Source organism: Haemaphysalis longicornis, unplaced genomic scaffold (assembly GCF_048455015.1).
Source record: "Haemaphysalis longicornis isolate Haplotype H1 unplaced genomic scaffold, Haemaphysalis longicornis Haplotype H1 scaffold_11, whole genome shotgun sequence".
In the NCBI taxonomy this organism is placed as follows: Eukaryota; Metazoa; Arthropoda; class Arachnida; order Ixodida; family Ixodidae; genus Haemaphysalis; species Haemaphysalis longicornis.
This window is the reverse complement of record NW_027526214.1, coordinates 107,378,993-107,392,189: the sequence shown is the minus strand read 5'-3', so window position 1 is coordinate 107,392,189 and position 13,197 is coordinate 107,378,993.

The window sequence follows — 13,197 nt, the reverse complement described above, 5'->3', positions numbered from 1 at the left end:
CCATTGGTTCGGTTCCTGAGGAAAATGCCCGGTGTGGAAGGGCGCGGGCAGTGACGTGAGCCGCCTCATTTCCCTAGAGGGACGAGTGGCCAGGGGTCCAGACGATGTACAGCTCGGGGAGGGGATTGATTGATGCGAGCATGCGTGATGCGGGAAGTGAGATGCGTCCACGTTGGATGTTATGGCAGGCTTGCTGGGAATCTGTTATTATCGTAAGGTATTCGGAGCCAGTTGTAGCGGCGATGGCTATGGCAATTTTTTCGGCAAAATGGTTGATGTCGAGAGAGTTGTGAGAGAAGTGAGAAGTGTGCCTTCTGAGTTTACAACCGCCAGAGCATGATCCTGGCGTGTGGGGTAGAGGGCGGCGTGGGTGTAGCGGGTATCGGGGTGAAAGTAGAATTGACAACGAAGATGCTTAACCCGGGAGAGCCTTCCACCTTGGTTGAATTCTGGGTACATATTGTTAGGAATTTCGGATACAGTAATCTGGGACCGAAATGATGATGGAATGCGCTGAAGGGCTTGTGAAGCAGGTGGGGCCAGGTATCCGAGAACCTGGAGAACGTGTCGGCCGCTAGTGGTAAGGAGGAGTCTGGTGAGTTGGCTGTTGCGTTGAGCTTCCAAAAGTTCTTCGAGGGTGTTCTGGATTCCGAGTTGGGAAAAACGACAGGTAGAGGTTTGAGCCGGGAGGCCAAGTCGAATTTTGAAAGCTTTTCGAATTAGTATATCGACTTTCTCCCGTTCTTTGGGATTCAGGGCGATGTATGGGGTGGAATATGTGATGCGACTATTTAAAAGGGCTTGAATTAGTCGTATTGTACCGTCTTCTTTGAGGCCCTGACGTTGGTTTGTGATGCGTTTGATGAGATGGGTAAGTTGGGTGACAGTGGTTTGAAGGTGGGGAAGAACTGCAGCGCCAGAGCCATCTTGATGGAATTGGACTCCGAGTATACGAAAGGTGTGTACTTTAGGAATGGGTGTGGAACCGATTGTTGGAGCAGGATGGGGTGAGGGAACTATACATCGCACACGAGTTCGGGAGCGGAGAATGAGGAGTGTTGATTTGCAGGGGGCACACGTTAGACGTCGAGGGCTGATATAAGCGAGAATGGTGTCGATGGCTTGTTGTAGGATATCTAGGTGTGTGCCAGGAGATCCGGTGGTCGTCCAAGGAGTTAAATCATCGACGTATAGTGCATGGTGGAGATCAGAAATGGTTTGAAGGAGAGGGGGGAGATTGATGAGACCGAGAAAACAAAAAAAATATACAGCTGAGCACTGATCCCTGAATAACAGTGCCTGAAGAAGGCAGGACGTAGAATCTGGAAACCTGAATGATACGCCATCAGTGTGCACAGAGGGACGTCGTCGATGTTATTTCGACGTGGGCCTGGCACCCGGCCCATGTTCCCGGCGCATTATGGGCAGGGGACTCGGGGCTGGGGATTGGTCATGTTTGTTGTACACCAGAGCTTGGAGTGCCGATGCAATTCAGAGGCTCTCTAGCTGTCTCTTTTGAAGAAAGGACTAGATGGCGATGCGCGGCAGCTTAGACATGTACGAAGCACTATACCAAATAGGTTAAGAGGCACCACAATGAATTACAAAACCGTGATTGAGAGTGATGGGATCTATTTACACCGTATAGGACATGAGAGTTCGTGTTCCCGATTACTTGATACCCATGTATTTGTGTTGGTGTGAGGGCGGGACTAAACTGATATGCCTGATTTTGGCTTCGTTTTCGTCTTCAAAAATTTTGGAATACGTGATGCTCTCCTTTCCCTTTGCGAACTTGTGGTGGAATCGGTGCGCCCGCCTTGCTCCGACATGGAAACCCCGTAAATGAACATTTCGGGAAGTTTTTGTAAAACATGAAAGCCGTGATCTTTCGTGTGACCGTCTTAGTGGCCAAAACGTCCCTATTCAATGGAGTTTTTTCACTTCTTTGGAATTTCTTTTAGGTCCGACCTAATGTTCAAGTTTTCGTGCATACCAATGGAAGCGCACTTCCTTTTGACCGATCAAAATTGGTGACAGAAATTTGTCACCAAGGGCCGTTTACCATGCGGCTTTTCGCCATGACTAGGCAACAAGCTGGACTTCCATGTTGACCTCTCCAAAAAAACGCAGGAGCGCTATCACAGTGACGCGTGCCGCACCTACGCAATTGCGCGGCCTTTATTTGTGTTTACGCAGTCGCCCAATCGTGAGACAAAAGGCAACGTTCCAAGGAGCAGCCATTTGGCGCCCGGTGCCTGCATTTTACGCGGCGTCGGCAGGCGTCGGCATCGGTGTACCCGAGTGAGCGCGCGAAGCAGGTAACGTGGAAAGATAACAAAGAGAACCGTCTGCTGAAACTGTGACAAAGAGGGCGGCACGCGCGGCTACGGCTTCATCTGTCTTGCTGCCTCCCCTTCACATTTTCGCTATTCAAGGAGAACCTTTCACCTCGCACTTTCCCCAGCAGCTGCTCCATTCGCTTCTCACTAAAAAAAAATATTTGCGCGGGAAGCTCAAACACGATGTGCAACAACATGCTAGCCGCTCCTCTGTTCTAGGCTCATCCGAGCTACCTACCTTAACGGTAACTTTTGCGCACTCGAAACGGGGACACAAAAAAAGGTGACACGAACACAAGCGCAGACTAACAACTGTGTTCGTGTCACCTTTTTCTGTGTCCCCGTTTCGAGTGCGCAAAAGTTACCGTTAAGATGTCAAACCAACTAGCCCGCCTATCCGTTTTATTACAGTTCTTCCGAGCTACGTCACATTGGCGCTGGAGGTACAAAGCCAATACATGCTCGCCGGTGTTGGCGACACCCAGCGTTCTACCAGCACAGTAACGCGCACCTTCTTGCATTGACTGTTCATGCGATCACTTCCTGACAAGCAGCAGATCTGTGCCGTGACCAAGAGGAAGGCAAGTCGCGCTGAGCACCAATTTTAGTTATGGTGTATAGTAATTGCTACTGGATTTCTATGTTCAACATTTTTTATTTTGAGGCACCGTGGCGGTTATCGCAAAAGCAGGGCATTTTGATCTTCCAGGAAGTTTGTTTCAAAACCTCCTTTGAATTAACACTTTGCAATGCATTTTCAGCACAATAAGACAGTAAGTATTCACCTGAGAAATAAGCAAGCATCCCCAAAAAGTATATACCTACACGTTGAAATCTCAAACAGCTCTTTATTTGTGGGTTTCAAAACACTGCACCACTTTAAAAATTTTCAAGTAGCGCAATAAATGCAATCTTTACGTATGCCAAGGTGATAATAGAAAAAGGTATTCGAGCACGAACTCATAAAACGTTATTATAACAACCACATTAGAACGATTCGTCTACTAAAAAGAATACTGTGTAACTACAGTACCAGGCGTTACTCTATGTCTGCCCTTTGCATATAAAGGTGCAAAAAACGTTGAATATGAATAATCGTATAAATATTTGAATATCAACTAGGCATCTGCTCGAACATTTGTACAGAAGGATGTTTGCTGAAATGTTACGCTTGTTACAATTCTTTAGGGTATTCCTATGTTTACCGATTTCTTGCTCAAATAGCTGAGAAAAGTCGTCATCAGAATCCTCAACAGCTGATATAGGTTCACTGCAGGACAAAGGCCACTGCATTTGACTGCCACCCACTCCTGCATTTCGCCGCCAGAGTCCTATACTTACCTGAGAATTTCCTTTTTTTCTTAATTTAAAAACCTTCTAATTCTAGTGTCTTTACTTGGTATTAATTTCTGCGCCATTGTGGTCCACCCTGTGTCAGTTGTTCTTGCAATATGGCCAGTCCGTGTCCTCTGCTTCTTCCTAATTTTAAATATAATATCTACTAATCAAGTTTGCTCCTGATGCAGGATGCCCGTTTCTTCTCCCTAAGTTTTACTCCTGCATAATATTGCCACCATGGCTCGCTGCCCCGGGCTAAGTTTGCTTCGCAGTTGTTTAGGAAGGCTCGAAGTTTTGCTGATCATGTGTATATATACGTGTTGAACGCATTGGTTGAATAGATTCATTTTAGTTATAGTGGTAGCCCACATTTCATAATATGTGAGTGCTTTCATAGTGTGCCCCACCAATTCCTATTCTGTGCCAGATTTAGTTCTCGTGGTTGGGATCACCTGTGACAATCAGTCGAAGGTTGTATATTCGTGTACTTGAGCTAGTGTTTTGTTGACAAAGCTTCATAAAGCGCTCTCAGCATAAATATTGAAAAACATAAATATTGAAAAAACAGTCATATCTATCTTGAACCCCCACTGGAAACTCTGATTATTGATGTGTAATCATACCTTACATTTGTTCTACTGATTGACTGAACATAATTTTGTTGTCTTCAAACCTGAAATGCCCCAAATATTCCCCGTTTATTCATAAACCTTCTGTTTTCAGGTCACGCGTCTAGAATACGTCCTCCAGTAATGCTGTGAACAAGTTTGATGAGCGGATTTCCCCCTGTCACATTCGTCCTCCGTTCAAAAACAATTACTCTGCTTGTGAAATATGAAAATTTCAGTACATTCTTCATTGTCACCGATTCCTTAATTGGGTGCGCTGTTAGCAGATATGAGAAGTCGACTCAAGCATGCACACAACCCCACCGAATCTACAAGGCACAGGGGCTGAAGGGGGTGGCCGTCTGTTGTGCTGTTTTCGCTGACCAGAGCGGCAAGAATGAGTCAGAGCCTTGAACGAATCAAGAAAAAATAATATTGGAACAGGCAAAACACTGCACAAGAACCAGGACATGTAACGATCACGAGAGATAACTTAGAACTAGTGCAAATGTGGGAAACAGTTAAATACAAAATGTGCAACAGAGGGCGATGACCAGGAATATTACGAGGTAGAAAAATTAATTGAAAGACAATTCGATGCATATGAAAGACAGAGTCCCACAACATTCAGAGACAGGGCCGGATGATGCACCACTGTCGGAGGTGATTCGGCTACCTGTGAAGCGTGGCTTCGTCGAAGGCCAGGCCGGCCGAGACGATAACGGTGATTATGGGAGAACGTCGGAGTTTTCCAGGGCGCGGGTCGCTGATGGTGGGGTGCACAAACTGGCAGAAGCCGTTGTCACATCACGACGTACAAATGTCGCTAATTCGCTTCGGCGCAGATTCTCATTTTATAACTGCGCCGGCGCGCAGAGAGAGGGCACAACCCACAACGCGCCCGCAGCTGACGAGCGCACAACTTCCCCCTTTATCCCTTCTCGAATCATCGACACGCTTTAGCACTGACAAAGCTACGCTCGCCCCCTCAATGGAACTCGAAGCTTCGGTTAAAGCTGAGCGGCGGAGCTTTTATTTTAGCATTTTCTTGCCATCGAGCCGTCGAGCTGTCGGTGTTACCGACGCTTCGTTCGAGAGAGTTGGAGGTTTTTTCTGGGGCGAATAGATTCGAAACTGAATGAATAGGACGACTGTAACATGCATTAGGCGCTGTGCAATATTATGAAAACACTATGCTGTACTTTTAGGCGTCGTGCGCTCTAGTTTGTGACACAGCCCCCAGTTTTAGAATATTATGATACAATATTCCCAAAACTCACAAAGTCGTGCGTGCGCGTCGTTCGCACTTAGTCAACAAAAGATGCAGTGCGTACTAACACAAAATCAAGTACAGTACAATGTCGTGCATATTTCGCGTACAGTCTAACGGGTTAATACCGATTCCTCAAAAAGTACACAGCCTATAGGTACAAATGACAACTTCAAAAAGTATAGCTGTTATGAGGTAACTGAAAAGAGAGAACTAGCTAGTGCGCCTTACAAGGGTCTGGACAAAGGTCATTACATGCACGAAACTTGCTGAAAATACAAACTGCAATCTAGTGCGTAAGTCCCATAGGCTCACATACAATGAGTGTGATTTACACCCAGAAATACATACAATGCACTAGTACAATGAAACTCATAATGAACCTTAACTAATATGCTGTTCGAAAAATGAAGAGTACAATAGAATGCTACCCAAAATTTCATGGATGTCGCAACTAGAACGCCAATATTAAACAGCAATAGTGAAACCCAAATTCACGCAAAGCGCAACTAGTACGTGAATAGACACAGTATGGACTGTACAGCCACGGTTATAAAAGAAGTACAAGCTTCGCGTACAGTAAACAGAGACAGATATAGAATACAATGTTCAAGAAAAGTACATGACGTCAATATTCAAATCGATCATAAAATTGTACTCCCACAACACATGCATACTTGAATTCGCATTCTTCATAATTACCCCGTGTCTATCGGGCGCTTGCGTAAATGCACCTGCGCACTTATCTTCGGAGAAGTTCCTTTCCAAATCACACGCCAAGCGACAATCTCATTCGTGTCCGTCGTGATACCAGGCCTGCGAAAATGCTTCAGTGTCTGGGCCTTCGTCTGGCGAACGTGGGAGCGCCTAGACACTTGCCATTCCCTCGCCTTTCCTCCTGCAGTAACTGACCGGTGTTTCTTTACACCTGCCCGATGTGTGCAATGCCGGCCCACACTTTTGCTCTTACGCTTGAGCCCAAATCTGCACTCCTTGTTTCGGCAGCCCAGCTGTTTGCAGAGTTTCGAAAGGCTGGTTTTCAAACGTTTGTTCTTTACGTGCCCTTCGGCCCTCCTCAAAATACAAGGCGGCTGCGCCGTAAGGGGAAAAGTTTTTTAATCACCGAAAACGTACCAGCTTCGTGTTTGCCGGTGCTCTTGTTACGACGGGCACGGCTTCGCCTCTATCCGAAGCATCAGATCGGGGTTCCTCAATAACCGGCTCCTCTTTTGAAACAGCGGATGGTTTCTCTTCCACAGCCTGAAGTCACAGGATCGTCGCCGACGCTGATGTACGGCAAGCCCTCTACGTGGAGTGCGGCTCCGCTCCTTCTGGGGACCTCTACCTTCACTGCAGTGTTGGTCGATTTGCTGCATGAGCTGACAGCTACGCACACAGTGCTAGTTTGCCCAGCCAATTCGCTTTCTCGAACTGGGTCTTCCTACACAATAAGTGTGCTTCTGTCTTTGTCTTTCGGAACGACAATGGTTTCATCAGACACTCTCACCGCAGTATCGGGATCGCTTTTGTCTACGCCGTTCTGCCCAGACGTCATGACGGCATCCACAACCGCAATGTTATCTACATCCCTAAGCTCCGCATTACCTGTAGAATCATCGTTATTCCAGGTCTGATTTGGTCGCGTTCGCACATATCTGTAGGACTTTCCTCCTTGCGGATTGAGGGTAAATCCGCCACTTTGCTTTCAAACATATCCTGGCCTACGTTTTTCTGCTCAATTTAGGTGCTTTGGTCAATACTATTTTCTCTCGTATGTTCCTCATCTTATAAAGATTCCGTCTTCAACCATCGTATCTCGAGTCACATTTTTAAAATCTCGAGTTCAGCTTTGTGTGCTTTCTCCTCTTGCTCCGCTTTCATTCGCTGTCTTTCGGCTTCTGCTAGTCGGGCTTTCTTTCCTCGATCCCCAATCTCTCGCTCCAGCTGAAGTTGCCTCTGAAATTGTTTCTCTCTTTCTCTTTCAGCCCTCTCAGCCTCTTCTGGTGCTGCTTGTCTTGCTTTCTCAGCCTCTTCTTGTGCTGCCTGTCTTGCTCTCTCAGCTTTATCGTTTTCTTCTTTTTCGTTAAGCGCGACCCACTTTTGTAGTAGAGCCCCTGGCAGGTCCGGCTGGCAGCCCAATGCTACAATTTTCTCTCAATCCATGATTGCAAATGTATCGCAATCTAGTCAGAATACTCAAGCCTCTAGCTAGGTATACCTACTCAGAGAAAGTTAAGGAGAGCACCAACTTATGAAGATAGTAGCAATCTCTTATGAAAATATTAGCAATCACTGAGGAACCCGCCTTTTGGGTTCGTCAGTACAACACCTTAGACACTGAGCCACTGCGGCAGTGACTTGTTACATGTACTTGACATAAATAGTTTTCCCATTCATCCAAGCTACTTAAAAAAAGTTTAAAATCTCATTCGTTTTATCAATGTCTCAAAGGCGCCATTACAATCTTCACCCACCCTTTTAGTATCACAAGACTACTCTTTCGCTGTCTCTCACTAGGCGGTGAAGACACATAACTATCCACAGCTTTTGTATGAACGAGAGGTTAGTTAAGTAGCAGTCGCGTCGTTAAAAATGTCACAAGATAAATTGATATGGTAATCATCTGTAAGTCTACTGTTGCGAATACTCATAACGGTATGCTGTCTTGCAAGCACAAAGGATGTCCACGTATCCTCGGTCTGAGCAAAGAATGAACACTTTGTGGGGCCGAATAGTTTTCTGCTAAGCGTTGTCACTAGGGCCTCACATGCATGTGATTTCGTGGCTGTTAAAGATCCCCAGGTGGTCAAAAATAATCCGGAGCCCCTCACTACAGCGCGCCTCTTCGCCGACGTTGCGTCGGCGCGTAAATCCTTCAATCAATCAATCAATCAATCAATCAATCAATAAATCAATCAATCAATCAATCAATCAATCAATCAATCAATCAATCAATCAATCAATCAATCGATCAATTAATCAATCAATCAATCAATCAATCAATCAATCAACATTTCTTCCCTTTTTGCTTTCTATTTTTTGCCTCTTTTTTCTTTTCCACGTGCAGGATAGCAAATTATGCTTTAGCCACAGTAACGTTACACTCGTTCTTATACATCCTTTTTTCGCGCTTTATTACGCACCATAACTGTAGAGGACCTACAGCAGGGGGACGGTCCCTGCCCCCAGAACGCCCATGTAGAAGCACATCGACTGCTGATGTGATCGAGGAAGAGCTGCCGCGTGTGATCCACATCCCACACCTATGTGAGTCTGCTGTAATTCACATTCCAACGTACTCTGATACTACTCTACGAGCACCCCTTCGCGTGGAGCACATCGTACACCCGACTACTCCCATTCACCTGATCAACCTCGGTGCCCTTACGACCCAGGCACATTACTATTCAACATTGCAACCAATGCATCCTCCAGGTGACCACCCTGTGTTTTTCAACTGCGGCATCAGTGGACATATTTCCTGTCTTTTCCGCTTGCGCCAGCTAGATGAGCGACGAGGCTATGTGACCTTCGAACGACACAACCTCGCAAACTACGCCCCTCATCAGCGTGTGTACTCGCCAACCACAGCCCGCTCGACTTCCTGTCCTTACGCCAGGGACTGTCCCAGGGATTCTCTCCCACTCGACGTCGCTCCACTTCGCCGTTTCCTTTTGCCTTGTCACCACTTTCACCCATCACCAATACTACCAATAAACAGCAGGAACAATAGGTGCTGCTGTTTTTGGAAGGGAAACTACATTACTTCGGCCGACCGAAATTCCCCCTGAACTCCCGGATAATAGGGTCTGTTTTTGTCGAAGATATTCAAGTGAAGCATTAGTTGACACTGGAGCTATTATTTCTGTGATTTGTGCTAATCCGCGTTAGCGTCTCAGGAAAGTCAATCGTTATTCTGGTCCTTGTTTACGTGGTGCCAATGACAATGGCATCAAGCCCACTGCTCATTGTACCATGCGTGCTTCGAATGCAGGACTCCGCCATTTTATCCAGTGTGCAGTTATTTCCCCGTGTGCCTATGACCTCATTCTGGGATGCGACTTTCTTACCTGTGCCTCTGCTGTTATCTCCTCTTGTAACCCGGCCCTTCATATTGCTGACACAAAAACTGTAAGTTGCCCGGAAGCGCCATACCCCACCTTCATGTTTAAGGAGGGTCAGGTTTTATGATGATCATGTTCGAAGGCCAGTGGCACAAGGCCAGCTAGGGCAAAGAGCGTCAAGAAAGTGGTTGGCAACTAAACTGGTTAGTGGAAAGACGAAAAAAAAAACCAATTAAAGAATATGAGCACGGCTGGTGTAACGCGCCGGAATGAATATCAAAAGTGGTTAAAGGATAAATAAGGTGTTTTTATAAATAAGGTAACTTTATAATAACAAGTTAATAAATAAGGAAAGTTTTACCAAGGGTAAAACTATGGGTGGTATGAGATGAGCTGTAAGAATTGATCTTGTGAAAGAAACTTAAACGTGCGCTGGGCAGAAATATGGCATCATCTGCTAAAATGTATAAGGGATGTAGAGTTGTATTTAGAGTTCTCTGAAGTGTTTGCATCGTGTAATGTCGAGTGCCTTGGATTCAATGACGATGTGTATGACAAATAGGCCCTCTCCACACCGGCTACACAGGGGTCTTGGAGATCCCGCGAGCAGGTGCTAGTGCGCTACATGTGTATGGCCTGTCCGTAACCTAGATGAGGCAACTTCAATGTGCCTGTCGTGTGTGTGAGTTGTGTATTGTCCCAAGTGTGGTTTTATTACGTGTAGTTTGTTGTCGGCTTGCAACGTTTTACGGAGTTATTGTGTTATGTGTGGTTTTAGGTCTGTGTAAGGTATTGTTGTTATGTCTACTGTGTTTCGGAGTGTAGCACTGGTGGCCATTTTATCCGCCTGTTCATTTCCGCCAATGCCAGGGTGGCATCGCGCCAAACAAGCAGTCACCCCAAGGTTTGACGAATAAGCTAGCATAAATGATTCGAGGACACGTTAACAACATGGTTCTTCGGTGACTTTCTGGACGATAATCCACGGAAGACGCTCAGCGAATCTGTAAAGATAATGAATTCAGGAATATTATGTTCAACTATGTGACTTATGAACAGAAAAATGCTGTATGCCTCTGCCGTAAATATACTTGTCTTTGCATTCATGGTTCTACAAGCTTCAAAATTGGGTCCATGTGCAGCACAAGACACAGCAGTGAAGGTTTTAGATGCATCACTGAAAAACTCTGCAGCCCTGTATTTATTTTGCAGATACATAAAATGCTGTGAAATCTCACTTAGTCGTGTCTTGTTCCTATTGCATCATGGGAAAGACCGGTCACATGACATAGCATAAAGATGCCATGGTGCTGCAAGATCAGTGTGGGATGATTTGAATGTACCTAAAGAGGCTTTAAGAATTGTCACCTCGTCCCTCACTCTCTGTGAGAAAGGAACAGAAATTTACGGACGGTTTGAAAAAAGTTTAGTTCTGAAAGTATCATTAAAAACCGGTTCAAAGGGATGGTTATTCATTGATGAGACTAAAGACCCCTTATGAATTGTCACCTCGTCCCTTACTCTCTGCGAGAAAGGAACAGAAATTGATTGATGGTTTAAAAATATATTATTTGTGGATGTATATTTAAAAACCGGTTTAAAGTTATGGTTATTCATTGTTGAGATTTTGGAGGCATATTAAAGGTCAACATGGGTTCTCTGGTACGCTAAGCACCATTTGTCGCATTCTGCACAAAGACTGGACAGGGCTGGTACATAATGCCGCACCACACAGGTGAAGCCCCAACTTAAGAACTGGGTCTAGCATTTTCAGTGCTGCTTTTGTGGCTAACCATAAGTGACCCTACCAGTCACACCAAACCGTAACCCTAACAGTGACCCGACAGTGACCCCTACAGTGACCCTACAGTGACCCTAATGACCCCTAACAGTGACCCTACAGTCCAACAGTGACCCTACCAATGCGGCATAAAGGCGAAGCAGACGTTTGTCTTTATCGTATGATTGATGAGACAAGACTTTTAGAATATGCATTGTATTTAGGCATTTTTGTTTGGTCGTGCTATGTGGAGTATGAATGAGAGTTTCTCGACAAACACCACACCCAAAATATTGCGTTCTTCTTCTACTGAAATTGAATTACCGTTGAGTTTTACATCGGGATCGGGCAGGATGCCCCGCCTTTTTGAGACTACAATGCAGACACTTGTAGAAGGGTGAAGTTTAAATTTGATTTCATCTGCTCAGCGAGAACGTTTGTTTACCCAATCTGGACCTGAGGTTCACAAATGGATATGTTACATGATTTGAAAGATATTTGATCGTCATCTACATACATCAAGCAGGAGATGGTTGGCGGCAGTGCCTTTCAGAGAGAGTTCTTATTTACTATATAAGAAGGTGCAGCTCAAAACTCCACCTTGACGCACACTATTTTCATGCACGTGAACGTTTGATTGTACCGACCCTACTCTGACACGGAATGTTCATGAAGACAAGTAACTAGAAAGAGTGTTCAGCATGTTACCTGAGATACCAAAAGATTTTAGGTCTCTATGATTGCGGGAGCGCCGTGCCTTATCATATGCCTTTTCAATGTGAAAAAATACTTTTATGCCATATTGCTTATGAATGAATGCATCCTTAATGTAGGCCTCTAGAGAAACCAGTCGATCATTTGTGCATTACCCCGCCCGGAAGCCTGCCTGGCAGCTGTCGAGAAGACCATTGTACTCTCCAAAGTACACGAGCCTCCTATTAATCGTCTTCTCGAGCAGCTTGCACTCGCACCTTGTTAGGGCGATGGGAGGATAACTAGCAGGGGAAGACGGATCCTTTCCCTCTTTCAGAAAAGCCACTACAATGGCATCTCTCGAAAAACCTAGATGGTGCCCCGAAAGCCAATTTTTGTTGTAGAGGTGCAAAAGTGTTTTGAGTGTGTCGGCGTGTAAGTGTTGTATGATGGTTCACGTAATGTTGTCTCCACCTGGAGATGAAAGCCTACAAGTACTGAAAGCCAGCTTCTGACCATGAAGTGTAAAGGGGGAGTTATAAGAGGTGTTTCAAATAATATTATCCACAAGGACTTTTTTTTACTAGATGTTTTGTATTTCATGAAAGTGTTTGTGTAGTGTGCAGAGCTGGACACGTGTTGGAAGTGTTGTGCTAGTGTGTTGTCCTGATGTTTGAGCGTGTCCCTTTTGTGCTCACCAGGGGCAGGCTGTGTGTCGGTTGTTCCTTGATTTTACGTATACGTGTCCATACCTTCGTGTGTGTGTGCATGAGTTTATGGATGTGAGGAAGGCATGCCAACTCTTCCTTTTCGCATCACGGCGCACACGCTTTCGGAGTGCTTTTGCCAGTTTGAAGGATACAAGGTTTTCAGACTTGGGTTACCGGTGAAGGACACCCCACGCCTTGTTGTGGGCCACTCGCGCTCGCCTGCAGTCCTCGTTCTACCAGGGCCTTCTTGGGTTGCGTGAGGCACCGGAGGCCTGGAACAGAGACTTGTCGGCGGCGTCGATAATGTGCGCCGTGAGAAGTTTGGTCGCCTCTTCTACGTGTAGGTGTTTTATGGATGTGCAGTGTAGTTTAGATGCTTTTGTAAATGTATT